Here is an 18612-nt window from a genome sequence, read left to right as displayed (position 1 = left end):
CATCAGTGAATCATATTTTTTTCTTTAATTTTCTGCCTTTCCTTATGTGATGTGTTTCTCTAGACCTCCCTTTTGGACATTTCCTGTTTATTTAAATGACTCTTACTCCATGAGGAATACTGTATCACAAATTAGCATCCCCACATATGATAAATTCTTCAGCATGTTTCTTATCTTAGAACAGACTGTAGATAAGAATGTTAATTTATATAAGTTAAATTCTGGACCTATTTGGTTTTTGAAGATGATAAGACATTAAGATCTTAGATTTCAGTAAAATTCTTCAAAAAATTTTCATGCAAACCATTATTTCTCATCAAGAAGAACTGACATTTTGTTTTAACATTTATTTTACATCTTAGAACTATAACCCAAATCAAGGGATATCACCATATTTTTCTATATCTACTACATATATATATATATATATATATATATATGAAGAATAGGTTTGTGTTCATCCATTAGCTCTGAACATTTTACTATTTCATGCTTTTGTAGTAGAATTTGGTATATTTTATAACCTTTCTACACTGGTTTAGAGTCCCAAGCAATTTGTAATTATTTTAGATCAGCAAATTTTTCTTTTTCTTAATTTATCAAATATCTTTACGGTTTTATTGATCTACAGAGATATTTTCTTCTTCCAACAATTTTCACTGTACTTACGAATGTTTTTATACTACTTTTAATAGCTATTATGATCAGGAATAAGGTAGGGATTTCTGTACTCTAATGTGTAAAAAGACATCACTAGTAATATATATATATATATATATATATATATATATATATATATATATATTGTATTAACCAACATAAAAATAATCAGATTAAAAAAATACTAGTGAACACAATAATTCCTATAATATAGGGACAGTTTTTAGATTTCATAAAGAGTATTAACGGAGAATTTATATAACTGTTCAGTCTTTGATAAATGAGTAGAATTCAGATAAGCAGAGAGAGCAAGATAGGATATCCTAGCCCTACTTCAAAGAGGAGCAGGCTTAGAATCATCTTGAAATCTGTTCCCTGAGAAAGCAGATCTGGTTTTAATATACAGATTGCCTAGTAATATCCATAGTGTAAATTCAGTTTGCTATTTTAAGCTATTTTGTCATAGTGAATTTAAACATTTTACCTTGTATGTTAATGGCACTTAGTTTTCATAACCCTGATCTATATGATTCATGAAATGCTTCTCTGTGGGATATAAAGTGAACTTGAACATGTATACCATCCATATTGAGAAATTATTAATATCTTAATGTATCAATATAGAATTATAATTTTGTGATCCATTATTAATCTATGAATTAAATTATCTAACATAAAAGCGTTCACTGGTATTGAGGTTGTACATTAATACGAGGTTTCCACACAGGAAATTCTCACAGAGACAGTAAAGTTCTGGAGCAGGGCTTCAGTCTTCAGCATACAATACATCCCCAAGTCATAAGAAAATAGGGCTGATATTTGCCTTCATGGTAAATTTAATCTCCGCTGGGGAAACAGAGGTCTATGGAAGTTCTTGTAACTTGTTTAAACCCCTTCAGATTTATTGAGATTTTGAATTGTATCAAGCTTACAGGTCGTAGCACAAATGAAAATGAAAGCCGAGTGTCGAGAATTAGACCTTTCCTGAGTCACTTTAAAAGTGAAAGTATAAATTAAAAACAGAGAACTACTTTAGTACATCGAAAGTCTTTAAAACATTAACGTGTTCAGTCCTCGACTTTGTCCAAAGTACTCTATATAAAGGAGAATTAAAACAAGATAGTTATGAAGCTTGAGTGAGAGAGCAAATGCTCAGGGTAATCAAGAAAAAAAGTATGCCTGTGAGTAGATTGCTGAGGACAGCACTCATTTTGGATCGATTTTAAAAGTTTAGTACCGTTGTACAGCCTTTTCTTTGATATAGTCAGAACTTTCAGTCACGGTCAATTGCTACCACAGATTCAATTATCGCCAGCTCCATTTTCATTTCTTCTTTTCACTGTTGAGAAGAAAGTCTAGCTGTCAAGCTGACCTGTCCTGTTCTTGACCAGCAGGAACTGGCCTCTCAAGATTATTAAACCCATCTTTCATTTATAAATATCTCAAATATGACTTTCAACCTAAAAGAAGGGTTTGTATCCTGTACTTCATCCCTGGCACAGAAGTGATTTCCACTGAACACAGCTACATACAGAATTCTCATAAAGATTTGAGTGGATGCTAATATTCACATATGCCTTCACTCTTTCCTTATAAATCAATCCTTCTTTCTTTCATCAATGCATATGGGTGACATTTCAAAGCTTTGTTTATAAACTATAAACCAGAATTTAAACTTTAGGCTTTGTAAATGATTTATGGATCATAAGGCAGAGTAACTGCAGAGGGTTTCAGTGGGGCCAGACTTGTACAGTTCAGGATAAACAGGTGCAGTTGCTCCCTCACAGATTGGTTTCATTGCTTTAACCTTTAAAAAGTCATTTTGTAATATTTCAACATGCTTTTTTTGCTTGAGGAAAAATTTTAATCATGTTACTAGGTCATAACATTCAAAATACACTTTCCCTTGTGTGATTTATAATATTGTGCATACCTATAATGTGTGATTTATTAGAGAAGATAGAATATTTTATGCAAGTTATACAATTTCTTTCCTAAATCTTGAATGAGCATACAAATTGATTTTTGAGAATAGATAAGTTGCCAATAACATCTTCCTGACATTTTCAAAGGCATCACTCACCTTCCATCTCAAGCTGTCACTCTAATAATCATGCCCTTTTAACCTCATGTGGAGATACTAGAGAAGGCTCAAGTATCATTTTTTTTTCAGTTGATTTTATTTCAAGTTTCCCACTTGTTGTTATCACTGTTGTTACCCTTACCATCAAAAAATCATTTTACACTGAGGTATTTTGCGTAATGGAAAATTACAACAGATTAAGAATGTGTGAGTAATAGTCTTATTATTCTTGTTAATGACACACAGCTCGACACTATGCATTAGCATCACAATTCTGTAAATGAAAGACTGAGGTCAAAATCTGCTGATGGCACCTTGCTGACTGAGTACATGCCTGCTCAGGATATCTCATGGCAATATATGCAACTCTGCATCACTTCTGGCCTCTTTCCCATTTTTTAAAGGATACTAGGAAGCAATCACCCGTGCTTTCTGCAAAAGACTTTAGAGAACCCTAATCACCTCCAAAGGTGCCTGCCTTTAACTGCTATCATGAGATGAAAATCTCATCTTAACATTTGATAAGAGGGATGATGTTTTAACATGTGGAACCTTGGAGAACACACTGAAGTCACATAAGTTACATCCAAACCACTGCACTATCTTTTGAGCCACTGTCTTCCATTATTTTTCTTTGTGATCACTTTCACACTGTCATGAGAAAGACTCTAGCAGGATTTGATGGTTATGACAAATTGCTAAAAATTTCATGCAAATGTTTATAAATAATTGAATTGTTCTTGAACTATTCCAAATTTGAAGTTACTGTTAACACTAAACACTGTATCACAATAGATAATTCAACAATTTTGCTAAGTCTTCTTTGGAAGTATAATTAAAAACATAAATCCTTAAAATGAACAGATAAGAGGCTTTTATATGTCCACTGTTCTACAACCTCAAAAAACAGTGTCTTATCTCCACAGATCCATTCCCAGAGTCCCCAGAAGGAGCTGTAACCTGTCGACTCTGAGCTGTTAGAACAGCAGAGCCACTGAACTGCAGAACAGGAAGACAATATACTGCTTTAAGCAGCTTGTTTGTGGGGATTTGTCATGGCAGAACAGAGGTAGAAAACTGGTATAGCTAGCCCAGTGAAAATTTCAGAATAATGCTCAATTTTTCTGGGAGTTAGATGAATAACACATCAAAAATTTTGCATAATAGTAAAATGTGTTTAAATTATAAGGTAATGATGCAAAAATATGTAAATGGAAGCTGGCAATGAATGAAATAGAAAAAAAAAGATGCAGGCTCACTCAGTGGGCTTGAATTTTTCAGCCTGATGCTTTAAATGCTGGAGTGAGATGGTCAGCTCTTCACTAAATAAGCATTGAAACTGGCTTCTAGAGTCCATGTAGATATATTGGGGAAAAGCAAGGCTAAGGTAAGAGATGCCAACTGAAACACTTTCATAATCCAGATAAGAGCAGTGTGCCCTTGCTCCAAGTAATAGATAAAAGTAAAGGGCAGCAGATGAAGATTTAGTAACTATAATTGAAACTCTGTCCGGGCATAGGCTTTCAAAAATGAATGACTGACCCACACTGATCCTTGCACTTCTTGTTTGACTGAATTAACATGGAAAAGCTTAGGGAACACACTGAAATCACATCCAAACCACAACAGGAAAAGCATTATCTTTTGAGCCACTGTGTTCCACACATTACTGGAATGCACACTAGTGTCAGTTATCAATGTTTAGTTGGAGACTAAACACTGAACCTCAAGAAATGGAGCATACCTGAGACGGAACAACCGGGGCAACCGTCAGTGTCTCTTCAGTGGTTGCTGAGTTAGGCGCTTCCATGAGAATGAATGCAATTACGCTGGAGGTAATTACAGGAGAATGAGCACACTGTTTGTGGCACAGAGACAGAAGAGAGTTGGCTATATAATATTTGAATTCATAAATTCAGTTAGTTATATATTTTCAGCTATATCTATTACTTTTAATTTAAACGTTTTACTAAAATAGAATTACCTTATTTCTCACCTCCCCTTTCATTTCCTCCTTCCAACACTTGCCATGCTCCAATTCCTCTAAAATACATAGGCTCCTTTTCTTTCCTTTAACTGTTTTACACACACACACACACACACACACACACACACATATATATATATAACATGCATATGAAGTATAAATACACAAATGCATAAATACAACCTCCTGAGACCATTCAACATTTATTGAATATTTGTGATTTCAAGGCTGACCACTTAGTATTGGTTAGACACCCGAGTTATGTAACAATGGATTTCACTGATACTGAAAATGGCACCAAAATTCAGAGATATCATGTCTAAAAAGAGGAAAGAGAGTTGCACTATAGTTCAATGAGTAAATGGTGAGGAATATAAAAGATAGCACCCTCCATCTAAAAGTTGTGTGGGTGGAGATCGTCATGTTAAGCAAAGTAGACAATAGTCAGAAAGACAAATATCTCACATTTTCCCTGCCAAGCCTAATCTTGATTTAAAGTAGAAATAAACACATGAAAATAGCAGAGGAACTTCTATGAGGAGGACCAACATTAGGGAACAGGGGACATAAAAGAGGATAATGCAGGCTGAATACAACAAATTATTCTCTGTACACACATAAAAATATTACAGAAATAGTCCTGCAAAAAAAGGCCCATGGTTTAAAGCCAGGGATGTATGTGTTAGTTATCTTTCCATTGTTCTGCTAAAACATATGAATAAGGCAATTTATAGGAGAAGAATTGTATTAGAGCTTATTATTCCAGAGAGATAAGAGTTCAAAATGGCTGGGGAAGAACAGGCATGGTGGTCAGCAGGACAGCTGTAATAACAAGCAGAGTGTCCCCATCTTGAGCTGCAATCACAGAGTAGAGAAAGCAACTGGAAATAGTCTCTTAAAACCCACCTTTAGTGACGTGATTCCTTTAAGAAGGCCACACCTCCTAAACCTCTACAAATGATGCCAAGCATTCAAATACACGAACCTATGACAGAGATTTTCATTCAAAACACCAAAATGTTCTTACAGAGAATCTCAGTTCAATTCCCAGTATCATTTGGCTCCTATACCACTGAAATCCCATCTCCAGTGAATTGGATGCCCTACCCTAGCCTCCATGAGTACCCAACACACATGTAAATGGATGGACCCTTACAAACACACAGGCACTGATAAACCTCCAAACACACACACACACACACACACACACACACACACACACACACACACACACACACAAATAAAAATAAAAATAAATATTTAAAATTTCAAATGAATCCCATTATTTGTACAATAAAAATATACACAGACAAAAGTCATAGTATGGTTTGTAACTAGTAAAAAATGCAGGGGAAAGAAATTGTCCAGCTTGAAATAGTGACCTACATAATGAAGCAGACATGTTACCACTAAGTGAAATAAATATTATTCAAACCAAATATCACTTTCTATGCAGGTAGATGACTTTGCCCAACATAATTTAGATATACCTGTGTCAAAGGTATTTTGAAGGACAGTTCTATCTTACATCTTTATATAGAATTCTATGAGCAGGTAAGAATACAAGGGTTAAAGGGGCTTGATTGGGATCTACAGTTTAGGAAACATCCTTGTGAGACATTTGATCCTTTTGTGAAGTATAAAAGCCACATGTGGTTAATAGAGATTCTCTTTTAATGTACCATAAGATGTGCTGGTTTGACTATATTTAGTGGTTAATCTATTTTGAGCCATCAAATTTGAATATTCATTAAAACATGTCAACAAGATAAATTGCAAATAGATAAGAAGTCAATTTGAAGGAGTATTAATAAACAGCTGACACTGGTAAAAAAATAACACAATAAAATATATTAAATTAAGCTTAGCTACAATTCAAATTGTTACTAAGAATTTTAACATTACTTTGCAAGTTACTTCTATATTCCACAAGTAGCTTCAGAAGTAATGTATGTAGTCTTAACTACTTAGGTTTCTATCCTTGCTTGGAATCAGTATTAATATCTACAGTACATGATGCCTTTAGGAAGAATTTTTTATCATTACAGGCTATCTTTATGCAGGAAACACTCAGGTTTATGCCTCTCTATTTGATAATTTAGCGTTGGCAGCAGATGATGTGATTTTGAGTCTATCTACAGTGAATAATCGAATGTCAAAATGTTTTAAATTAAATTCTGACAAAGATGAAATGGTTTGTGGGGAATCTAAATGTTTGCTGAGTTCTTTGTCTTCCTTTCAAGGCCTCTTAATGATTGCAGGCTTATATTTGCTGTTGCAAAAAGAGTCTGTGTGCCATTTAGGATTCTATGGAGGAGCTCCAGCTCCTTCACATCTGTTCTTCTGTTTTCTTTCAACAGCTTTAGTGTGTTGTAAGTGCAAAGTAAAGGAGCATCAGTGAAAGCTTCTGGCAGGATAGAATAATTAGTATGAAGTACATTTTATTTCTGTTAACAGTTAGACATAGAAATCTGGGCTGAGCAGTGACTCTAAACTGCCTTATGTAAAGCAGATTTTGAAATCATAGACCTTTGATATATTAAAAAGTTAATTAAGTAACAGGAAAAATGTATTCAGTAATCTTGTATATCATCCCACATAACTTCTCCTATAATTATATTCAGTATAGAGCATAAGGGGTTAAATGAAGGGGAATAAATGTTTGTTGAGACAGATATGGGTTTAAAAATAAGTCATAAATTATTGATTAAGATGGAGTTGGGTTTAAATTGCAATTCTATTACTAGATGCTTATGTGATCCTAGGCAAGTTATGAAGCAATGAGCATATATTTTCTTCTTCGTAATTTAGGAAATTCATCATGTGTAGTAATTTAACTGATAAATATTTACTGTATTGTATTATATGATGATTTTGATCTCTGCATAGAATATAAAGTAGGAAACAAAATAGAGTCATCTGTCATGATAGATCATAACTTCTAGTGGATATATAGGCAAGTATGTGAAATACATTGCATAATAAACAATTAGAGATTGCATAAAATAAATCATTGAGGTGAATTACTGTGTGTACATCACGTAGTCATGCACAATTATCAGATGGTGCATATATACAAGACTGAATTCATTCTCATAATTACAGGCAGGTAGGTAGATCCACTGTCTAGTTACTAATAGTAATGGAACAGTAAAGTTTCCCTTTTCCTTTTTAACTGTTGATCTAAATGATCTTGGAATAGTAGCTCAAATTTCTTGTTTTTCACAAACCTAGATTTATTGCTTCTGTTAAACTAGAACTTAAATTACAATATAAAGGAAGGTTATGGTCTTTTATTTATGAAAAAATTTTCATATCTCATATTCTGGTTATAGTTTCCCCTGCCCCAAATCCCCCCTGGTCCTCCTCCTCTCCCCTCCATCCCAACTCCATGTCCTTTCTCTCTCTCTCTTTAGAAAACAACCAAACAGGAAATACCAAACAACAACAAATACATAATTAACAAAAAAGGAGAAATACTAAAAATATACACAAACTTACAAAACCCAATAGTCTTCTTAATTAATGAAATATAAGGAATGGTATGTCTGTGACATAAGAAATGTGATTGCAACAAAAATCTCAAATATTTGTAACTAACAAATATGATTATTCTATTAATTTTACTTTTTGCAGACAAGAATTTTCAAGAAATATGTTTGACTCTTTGCTCTTCATATGCTTCTATTAAAATCATCTCTCTTGGAGGTGGGGGAAAAAAATCATCTCTCTAATTCAGTTGAGGCTACTTTGACTGAAAGCGCCTCTGTGAGCTTTACCGCAGTATGTTGGGTGTTGGTATATAGAAAGTTTACTGATTTTTGTAACTTGATTTTGTTTATAGCTACCTTGCTGAAATTGTTAATCATTTCTAAAAGTTTTTCTTTGCATCTCTTGTGTGAAACATCACATCATCTCTCCCTATCTGTATTCCTTTAATTTACTTCTTTCTTACTTCTCTAGCTAGCACATTGAAGAATATATTGAAAAGAAACTGAGATAGTAGACATCCTTGACTTTATACTGATTTCAATGGCATGACTTCAACTTTTTGTCTATTTATGATGATATTGGCTGCAGCTTTGTCATATGAATTCTTTCATATGTTGGGGATATATATAGCTTCTAGTCTAAATCTAGATCTTTTGTTCATAAAAACATGTTAGAATTTTTCAAAGACTTTTATGCATCTAATGAGATGATCATGTGATTTTTGTCTTAAGCTCATTTTTATGATTTATTACATTTATTTACATGTATATTGAATCATCCTTCTATCTCTGTGATAAAACCAATTTGATTCTAGTGGATAATTGTGACATGTGCCTATATTCAGTTTGTATTTTACTGAGATAACCTGAATCCAGAGAAAAACGTCCCATGTTTCTTTCATATGTAGATTCTAGTTTTGACACTAGATATGTGTATTAGAATTATAATAACTAGAGAAGGCAGAAAATTACTAAGCAGTAATGACAGGTCAAGGAAATGTGGGTAGAATTCAGATAGTATGAAGGGGAAAGATAAATAAAATAAGAAGTCCTAAATAAAGTGAGTCTTATAAGGAAAAGCCATAGTAAACACAGAGGGCATAACTGGTACTTTTTATATAGTGTTTGTGTGTGTGTGTGTGTGTGTGTGTGTGTGTGGTGTTGAGAGTGAAACAGAGGCAGAGGGAGAGAAAGAGAGTTTAAATGACATCATTCTATTTCAGATTACAATGCATCTCCTATGTTATATACAGCATTGGATAAAAAGCACAGTGCCATTATGTGTTACGTACCTTTTTGGAGTTGAATATAACTGGGTTCCCATGAACACTCTTCAAACATCACAAGCTCTTGTCATTGTTTCCAGTTACCCTGCAGAACTTGATGGTAAGTCCCTGTTGCTGAGGATACTACATACCTGAGACGTGAAGAAATCAAGCTGACCTGGAAGTTTCCTTCCTACTCAGAAGCCTTCATAGGGCTGTGAGGTCTTACTCCATCTGTAGGGAGAAAGAAATCTTGAAGAGTCTTACCCAGCTGTGAATCTCCAAGCTAAAATATTAACCTACCTGACAAGATATGGCCACTGATACAATAATGGCATGAATGTAATTAATTGTTATCTAATTCAGTGATTCTCAACTTCCTAATGCTGCAAGCCTTTAATACAATTCCTCATGTTGTGATGATCCCCCAATCATAAAATTCTTTTTGTTGCTACTTCATAACTGTAATTTTGCTATTGTTATGAACAGCATTATAAATATCTGTGTTTTCTGATGGTGTCAGGCAGCCCTGTGAAAGAGTCAAGATAGTGACCCATATTTTGAGAACCTTTGTTCAAATTGGACAAGATAGAATTCTCCACAAGACAGAATTCATAGCTGGAACTATTTACTGTGCCTGAAACTCATGGCTGGTGGGACTAGAGAAACAGATACTATTATTCTGATAAATTGACGTAGCTCTAGAAAAAAACATTTAAAATATACAACAATAGACAGCTAATGTGAGTTTCTCATGTATTCTGTGCTTGTATTTGTTAGTCTCAGATGTTGTCTCTTCTCAAAAATATTCCTGTGAGATGTTCAGTCTAAGGAAGACCTAGCCGGAGTTCTAAGGATAGACAGTCAGGGTCCATTAAGGACCTACATGGACACAGAATTAGAAGCCACCATTAGGTAGACAGTATGATTAGAGTTCAGATAACTGTAGGGTGATGACCTTTAGTATAATAGCTGGTTGCAAATAATTTTTCATTAAAAGTCTCATTGAAGCTAGAGATTCTAAACTGTGAACTCTGATGTTAAAGTTACAGAAGGTATAAAGCTTTATAATCACACCATTAATGTGGGTGCTTCAACAGCACAGATTCATCTATCTATGGCTTTATTATTTTCAGAAAAGTCACAAAAATTACAAACAACTGCTAGAGAACATGAAGACAAGCAGCAGCCTTCAGTATGGAAAACAGACAAATGGATGGGACAAATTAATGGTAATCTACAGTCATTTTCGATGAGCCATCTGAACTCTTCTTCTTGGGATGTTGCTGACACAAGACCACTCTAATGTCTTCATGAACCATGAAATATAAATGACTCAACAAGGTACAAGTGACTCAAAATTAGGAGTATCGATGATTTAAAGGCTGATGCATCACCAAAATACCCATCATGGGTGATGATGCATGAAAACTGGATCCCTGGATGTTCCTGAACAATTTGAAAGCAGTTCTACTATAGTCTACACTCTACACACCTTTCACTGTTTCTATAGCATTGGTGAAGATCCTTGTAAATCTTATAACAATAACAAATTCTGGTGTAGATGTGGGAAAAGAGAAACCTTACACACTGTTGTTGAGTATATAAATATATATATATGTATATATATTTATGATATGATATATATGTGATATATATTTATACATAAACAATTTTGTACATTAGTGCTGTATTTTCATCATTTTTAACCTCTCCACCTCCCTTTCTAACTACATTTTTATTTCCCCAACTAGCTCTCAGTTTTCTGGCCTATTTTTATTTATTATTTTTATAGACATATACATACATACACATGCGTGTGTGCATGTATGTGTGTGTGTGTGACAGAGAGAGAGAGAGAGAGAGAGAGAGAGAGAGAGAGATGCTAAGCCCATTCAGTGTTTCTTGTATGCATATATGTTAAGAGTTGAACATTAAAAATTGGATAACCTATCAGGGGCCTCATTCATGGAAAAGAACAATTTTTCTTAGAAGTAGTTAATTCTGTGTAGGTCTTAATCTAGAGGTAGGGCCTTGTGATATTATCTCTATACACATTAGAGTGCCAGTTGGTGTTCTCATTGTTCAGGCCTGTTTAGGTAACAATTGTTGCTATTGCAGCTTCCTGTCATATATAGAAGACCGTTTCTCACAGCAAATGACCTGGTCCTCTGATTCTTGGAATATCTTCTTTAAATCTTTTCTCCAATATTCCTTGTGCCCTAAGTGTAGTGGTTTTGTTATAGAAGTATCAACTTGGAATGGACATTCTGCAGTTAGTTGTTCTTTGCATTTTGAAACAGTTGTAGATTTCTTTTTTTTTTAATGGAGATATTCTTTATTTTATTCGTGAAGAGTAAAATCTAACTTCTTTTTTAAAATAATGTTTATTACTAAGAAATTTTCTGTTCATTTTATATACCAACCACAGGTGCCTCTCTCCTCCCTCCTCCAGCCCCCCAGCCTTCCCCTCAACCCATCCCCCATTCTCACCTTCTCCAAGGAAAGGACTCCCATGGGGAGTCAATAGAGCCTGGTACACTCACTTGAGGCAGGTCCAAGCTGCTCCCCTTGAACCAAGGCTGTGTAAGGTGTCCCACCATAGGCACTGGGCTCCAAAAAGCCCACTCATGCAGCAGGGATGGATCCTGATCCCACTACAAAGGACCCCTTAAGCAGGTCAAACTAAACAACTGTCTGACCTATGCAGAGGGCCTAGTTGTAGATTTCTATGACGATCTATATTGCACAAAGAAGCTTCTTTGATGAGAGATGAGAATTACACTAATATGGGCATATAAGCATAAGTCTTTAGTATGCATTTGGGGATTACACTGGTTTAGGAAAGTGACAGCTGTAGGTTCTTTAGGGCTCATGACATTATCAACCACAGGTAGATGGCTAGGCGTACAATACCAGGCATGAACGCCTTTTTTCAGAGTGGGCCTTAAGTTAAATTAGACAACTATTGGTTACCCTCAAGATGACCATGTGATTATTGCACACTATTGTGTGTATTTTGACAGATCAGTTGTTGTAGATTTTGGGCTTTACATCTGGGTAGGACTATTAGCTATTTTTCTCACTTGGCAGCTTGCATAACACCTTCAGATACCAAGGAAAATGATTAAATGTTATTCTTTTTAACATTCTAAAAATGTCATAGCATTTTAAAATTTAAAAAGTAAGCTAAAAGTAGATCTACCATATGGATTAACTATACCTTGGCATATATCCCAATGACTCAATATCCCTACAAAGATACTTCATCAATCATGTTCACTCCTATTCTAATCTCAATAATGTAAGCCTAGAAACCACTGAAATAGTCTTTAACAGATAAGTAGGTGGTGAGAATGTAGCACATATACACAATGGAATTCCACTTAGCTGAAATGTTAATATAAAAGTAAGATATTTTCAGATAAAAGAGACTGCAAATTAGCATAACCATTCTGGAAAGTTCTAAAATATCTAGAACTAGATTAATCATATCACCTAGCTACATAACCACTGGGCATTCATCTAAAGTTCTTTATATTATATTACAGAGATAATGGGTCATTCATGTTTATTGTAGATCAACTTAAATAGTCAGAAAATGGAAACAACCAAGTTTATCAGTTGATGAATGGAGAGAGTCAATGTGGTTTGTATAAACAATGGAGTATTTATAAAACTAGAAAAAATATACTGAATGAGCCACTCAAGCCCAGAGATATAAAATCCAAATATTCTATCTCATAAGTACATTCTACTTATATTTTTTCATATACTTAACCTGAAATACATATGTGACCCAAACATGCAGGAATAACAGTCCCAAATGGCAAGATGTCAAGTAAAAGGTTTGGAAAAGAGAAAGAAAAAGGAAGAAAGCAATAGCTGATACCACAAAGTTTAGCAAAAACTGAACACTTAATGCCAAGCAAGTCCATTAAGAAGTGCAATAACATATATATTATTTTTAGGAAGATAAACAAACAAGGTCAGAGGATAGCTAAGACAGAAAATGTTGGCAAAGAGAACACAGAGTGCTGCCTTCCCTGGGTCAAGTTCAGAGCAATGGTCAAACCTTTTCTAATCTGAATGTGAATGTCTGTGAATGGTTGACATTTAGCTGAAATCAGTATGTGCAGAAAGTGCAGCTTCTTAGTCTTTGCTGTTGACTTTATATGCAAAAACTATACATTGGGGCTTTCTCATTTAAGATGACTGCACCCAGAGTCAGCTCCACTACAAAGATATCCTACTGTGATAAGCTAACATGTCACCTCCTCCTTCATGCTGTATATAGGTGCTCTACATAACAAATGTTCTGAGTTTCTGGGATGCCACTGTATGTCTCCGTCACATCATACTGCTTCTCTGATCCCAGAATTTTTGTATATGCACTTAATTTCTCTATTCCTAAGTGTCCTAGCAACATCAATCGCTAAACTCTACAAAGATGGCAAAGCAGGTTGCTTGGGTAGAAAAAAATTAGTAGTATCATCCATGTGGACTCTGAATGTTACCATTCTGACCCTTGGTAAGTTATGCCTATTGGTGTCAGAGTGGCATGGTAGTTATGAGAAAAACTAATCATTTTCTTATGGGCTATGAGGCCTAACCCACAGGAAGGATTTTATGCCTGATTCTGTGAACCTAATCAAAAATTCATGACTGGGATTATCATAGTTTATAGGGGAGAAACTATTAATTTTAAAAGTGATTCTTCTGTCAAATTGCATTCTAAATATGTATGTTAATAATCAGAGATTTACTCTACTTTTGGACTTTGGCCAGAGAAGCTTTTTTTCTGCAGAGATTAGTGGTCAATACAAAGACACATAACTGATCAAAGCACTGTGTACAAACAACACTGAGAACTCAGGTGTAGAAGAGTCATAAATATCAACCTTCTACCACAGAAAGCTTCATAGACCAGAGGATGGAAATAATGTAACAGAGGATGGAGAGAAGAACTATGAGACGCTGACTTCTAAATGTGACATAGTGGCTACATGTATCAATCAACAGTGGTTATGATTACCTGAACAAGACCAGCAAAACATCAAGCCATTCAAGATTCTAGTACAGATGTGGGATGAACTCACATGCCCCTCCCTCTGGGAACATTAATTGATAGTTGATGACTGAAGAGCAAGGGAAACTCTCTCTCTCTCTTTTGGATATGTAGCTACTGAGAATTTGCTCATTCTCCAATGGGTATGTGCATTGATTGGTTCAATCTTTTCCTCAACCAAATAATGTTTTTTAACTTTTTTTAAATTAAATGTGTTCTTTGTTATATTCATACATGAATCCAATTAATTCTGATTATTCTTTCCCCCATACACTCCTTTATCTTCTTCCTGTCCATACTAACCCCTCTCTCTTCCTTAAAAGTCGCTTTTTCATATCCCTGGGATTTTGTTTAATGCTTCACCCAGTAAATTTCACCAGGACCATCTGTGTGACCTTTGGTTTGCAACTCTCCATTGGAGCATGGTATACTCACCAGTGTTTACACAACTCAAGCCAATGACAAAACTATCAATAGTCAGTCATAGAAAAATGGACTCCTTCATTTCCTCCGCCATCTGTGGATAGCTGTAGCCATTTTATATACCAATAACAAACAAGTTTAGGAAGAAGTCAGGGAAACAATTTAATTCACAATAGTCAGAAAACAGATGAAAACATGCTTTCAGGAAAATCATACACAAGAAGGTAAAGAGATCAACAATGAAAATGTTAAAATGCTAAAGAAAGAATTTGAGAAATACATCAGAAGATGAAAAGATGTTTCATGCCCATGGTTTTATAGAATTAGTATTATGAAAACGGCCATTCTAATTACAATCTCAATTCTACTTTGCTGGCTGTAAATATTTTTTAAAATGCTTACATTTGTATCATCTGTCCCGCAGTAAATGAGGTCTGTCATCTCATCGATCACTAAATGTATGTGTAAAAGTTTTTAACATTCTATCAATTAAATTCTGTACATCATTGCTTCTATATGTACAATTCTTTTGACTCTCTAATAAAATATTAGACAAATGTGCATTATAAGCATACTAATTAATCTTGCTGGCTCTATCATAATTTCTTTAATTATGCCAGCAGTGTATTTGCTTAAGAGTTAATATTAAATTTGATAGTATATTGGTTATGAACTTAATTTTATGCTAACACATAAATAATGTTAACTATATTAATATACTTTCTAGTCCAAGAGTATGTTTTAGTTTGTATTAACCTTGTTTGATAATTTGTTTTGTTGTGGCTATTGTTAATTTTGTATCTTTCTTTGTTTTGCTTTGGATATGAAAACCAAGAACATGATTCTCCTGTCTCAGCCAAAGTACTGGAATTGCAAGTATATGTTACCATGCCCAACTTTGTTTCCTACTATTTCTCCCTAACCCTGAAATGCCCCCCCATTAAGACATCTCTTTCATTACTCTCCCCTTCCATCCTGCCCCCAATCTACCCAAACTGATCCCTCATGTTCTCATTCTCTCCTCACCCCTTACCTCCAGTTTACCCAGGAGATCTCTTCTATTCCCCTTCCCGGGGAAAGCCATTTATCCCTCTTTGGGCCCTCCTTGCTACCTAACCTCTCTGGGGCTGTGGATTGTAGCCTGTATGTCCTTGACTTTATAGTAAAATCCACTTACAAGTAAGTACATACCATACTTGTCTTTCTGGGTCTGGGTTACCTCACTCAGGATGATTTATCCTGATGGAATAGTTCCATCCATTTACCTGCAGATTTCATGTTATCATTGCTTTTTACCACTAAATAATACTCCACTGTGTAAATGTACCACATTTTCTTCATCTGTTTTTTGGTTGAGGGGCTTCTAGGTTGTTTCCAGGTTCTGGCTATTATGAATAATGCTGCTATGAACATAGTTGAGCAAGTGTCCTTATGGTATGATTGAACATCCTTTGGGTATAGGCTTAATGTTAGTATAGCTGTGTCTTGAGGTAGATCGATTCCCAGTTTTCTAAGAAACTGTCATATCCATTTCCATAGTGACTGTACGTGTTGGCACTACCACCAGCAGTGGAAGACTGTTCCCCTTACTCCACATCCTCTCCAACATAAGCTGTCATTAGTGTTTTTGATCTTCCCTATTTTGACAGATGTAAGATGGCATCTCATCAATTTGATTTGCATTTCCCTGATGGATAAGGATGAGGAATAATTCTGTGTATCTCCACCATTTGAGATTTTTCTGTAGAAAATTCTCTGTTTAGATCTATACCTCATTTTTAATTGGATTTTTTGGTATTTTGATGTATAGTTTCTTGAGTTCTTTATATATTTTGGAGATCATCTCACAGTCGGTTGTGGGGTTGGTAAAGATCTTTTCCCATTCTGTAAGCTGACATTTTGTCATATTGACAATGTCCTTTGCCTTACAGAAGCTTTTCAGTTTCATGGGGTCCCATTTATTAATTGTCGATCTTAGTGTCTGTCCTACTGGTGTTCTATTTAGGAAGTTGTCTCCTGTGTCAATGCATTCAAGGCTACTTCCTACTTTCTTTTCTATCAGGGTTCTGTGTAACTGGATTTATGTTGAGTTCATTGATCCATTTAGATTTGAATTTTGTGGAGGGTGATAGATATGGATCTATTTGCATTCTTCTGCATGCCAACATCCAGTGATGCCAGCACCATTTGTTGAGGAGGCTTTCTTTTTTCCAGTGTATAAATAGCTTCTTTCTTAAAAATCAGGTGTTCCTATGTGTGCAGAATTATGTCAGGGGTCTTCGATTCAGTTCCCTTTAGCCACCTGTTTGTTTTTATGCCAATACTATAACTGTAATTCAGTGATAATGTGCTTGTTTAAAATGTGTTCAATCCCCATCACCATAAAAATAAAGAGACAAATAAATCATACAGAACTTTTTGCATGTGCTTTATCTGTGACTTAATAGGCAGCATCTCAAATTGCCAGTTTAAGGACAGTGTTTAAAAATGCTTTGATATTAGCATAATCAGTTATATATTGGTTTTGTTTCTCATTCCCCAAAGATGCCACATTTTTGTTTCATAATTAAATACCAAAATGCTTTTCTTTTTTGTTGTTGTTGTTGTTTTGTTTGTTTGTTTGTTTGTTTGTTGTTTTTTTCGAGACAGGGTATCTCTTTGTAGTTTTGGAGCCTATCCTGGAACTCACTCTGTAGCCCAGGCTGGCCTTGAACTCACAGAGATCCACCTTGCTCTGCCTCCCGAGTGCTGGGATTAAAGGCGTGTGCCACCACCACCCAGCCCAAAATGCTTTTCTTGTTATTGAAAATTATCAAAAATACCTTTATATTATTGAGAATTTCAATGGGATATACACAGTATCTTTTTACTGAGAGAAGTCAAATCTAAAAAACTGTGTGACATGGAATTCTTATTTATGAAACAGTCTTAAAATATGAGGATGAATCATATATACATTGGTTGTCTTTGTTTCAGTTTTATGCTCAAATTTAAATAGTAACATGGTAGTTAGATATAAAAAGCTGAAACTGAGGAACTCCAATTTAAGTCTCTTCATGAGTCTCCACATCAGCTTAAATGTTTACTTGTGTGGGTTTTGAAGTTACTTTTAAGTCATAATACTTTATAAAATTTTATTTTCTGTAATTATTTCTTATTTATCTTTAACTGAATACACATTTGCATGCTCTTTGGAGCATTTTCATTCTTTGTACTTAGGATGAGACACCATTATTCAATAGCATGTACCTCATAGTGGCAAGTTACAGAAAAAATGGATTTAAGAAAATAGAATCCCCAAACCTGACATGTGAAAGAAAAATTCTTTTTTTCCCAACTCATTCTAATATTCCCCCACAACACACTAGTTTTTATGAAGATAAATCTGTTTTATTTCAAGTTGGTTGAATATATTTAAAAAAATACATATCTCATGATAAATAAGACTGTCAACAATTCTATAACACAACTTTTAGGGAAAAGTCTCTAATTTCAAACTATGAATTTGTATTTTTTTATTCTTTTTTAAGCTAAGTGACATTTTCTTAGTTCTGCTTTAGCTATGGCTTGCTGACACTTCTTTGTTTTCCTGTTTTTAAACTATTGGGCAACAATGTAAAATAATGAATTTACTT

This window comes from Peromyscus californicus, unplaced genomic scaffold, assembly GCF_007827085.1.
Source record: "Peromyscus californicus insignis strain IS unplaced genomic scaffold, ASM782708v3 Scaffold_5__1_contigs__length_169319896, whole genome shotgun sequence".
Classification (NCBI taxonomy): Eukaryota; Metazoa; Chordata; class Mammalia; order Rodentia; family Cricetidae; genus Peromyscus; species Peromyscus californicus.
Note: the sequence above shows the minus strand (reverse complement) of the source record.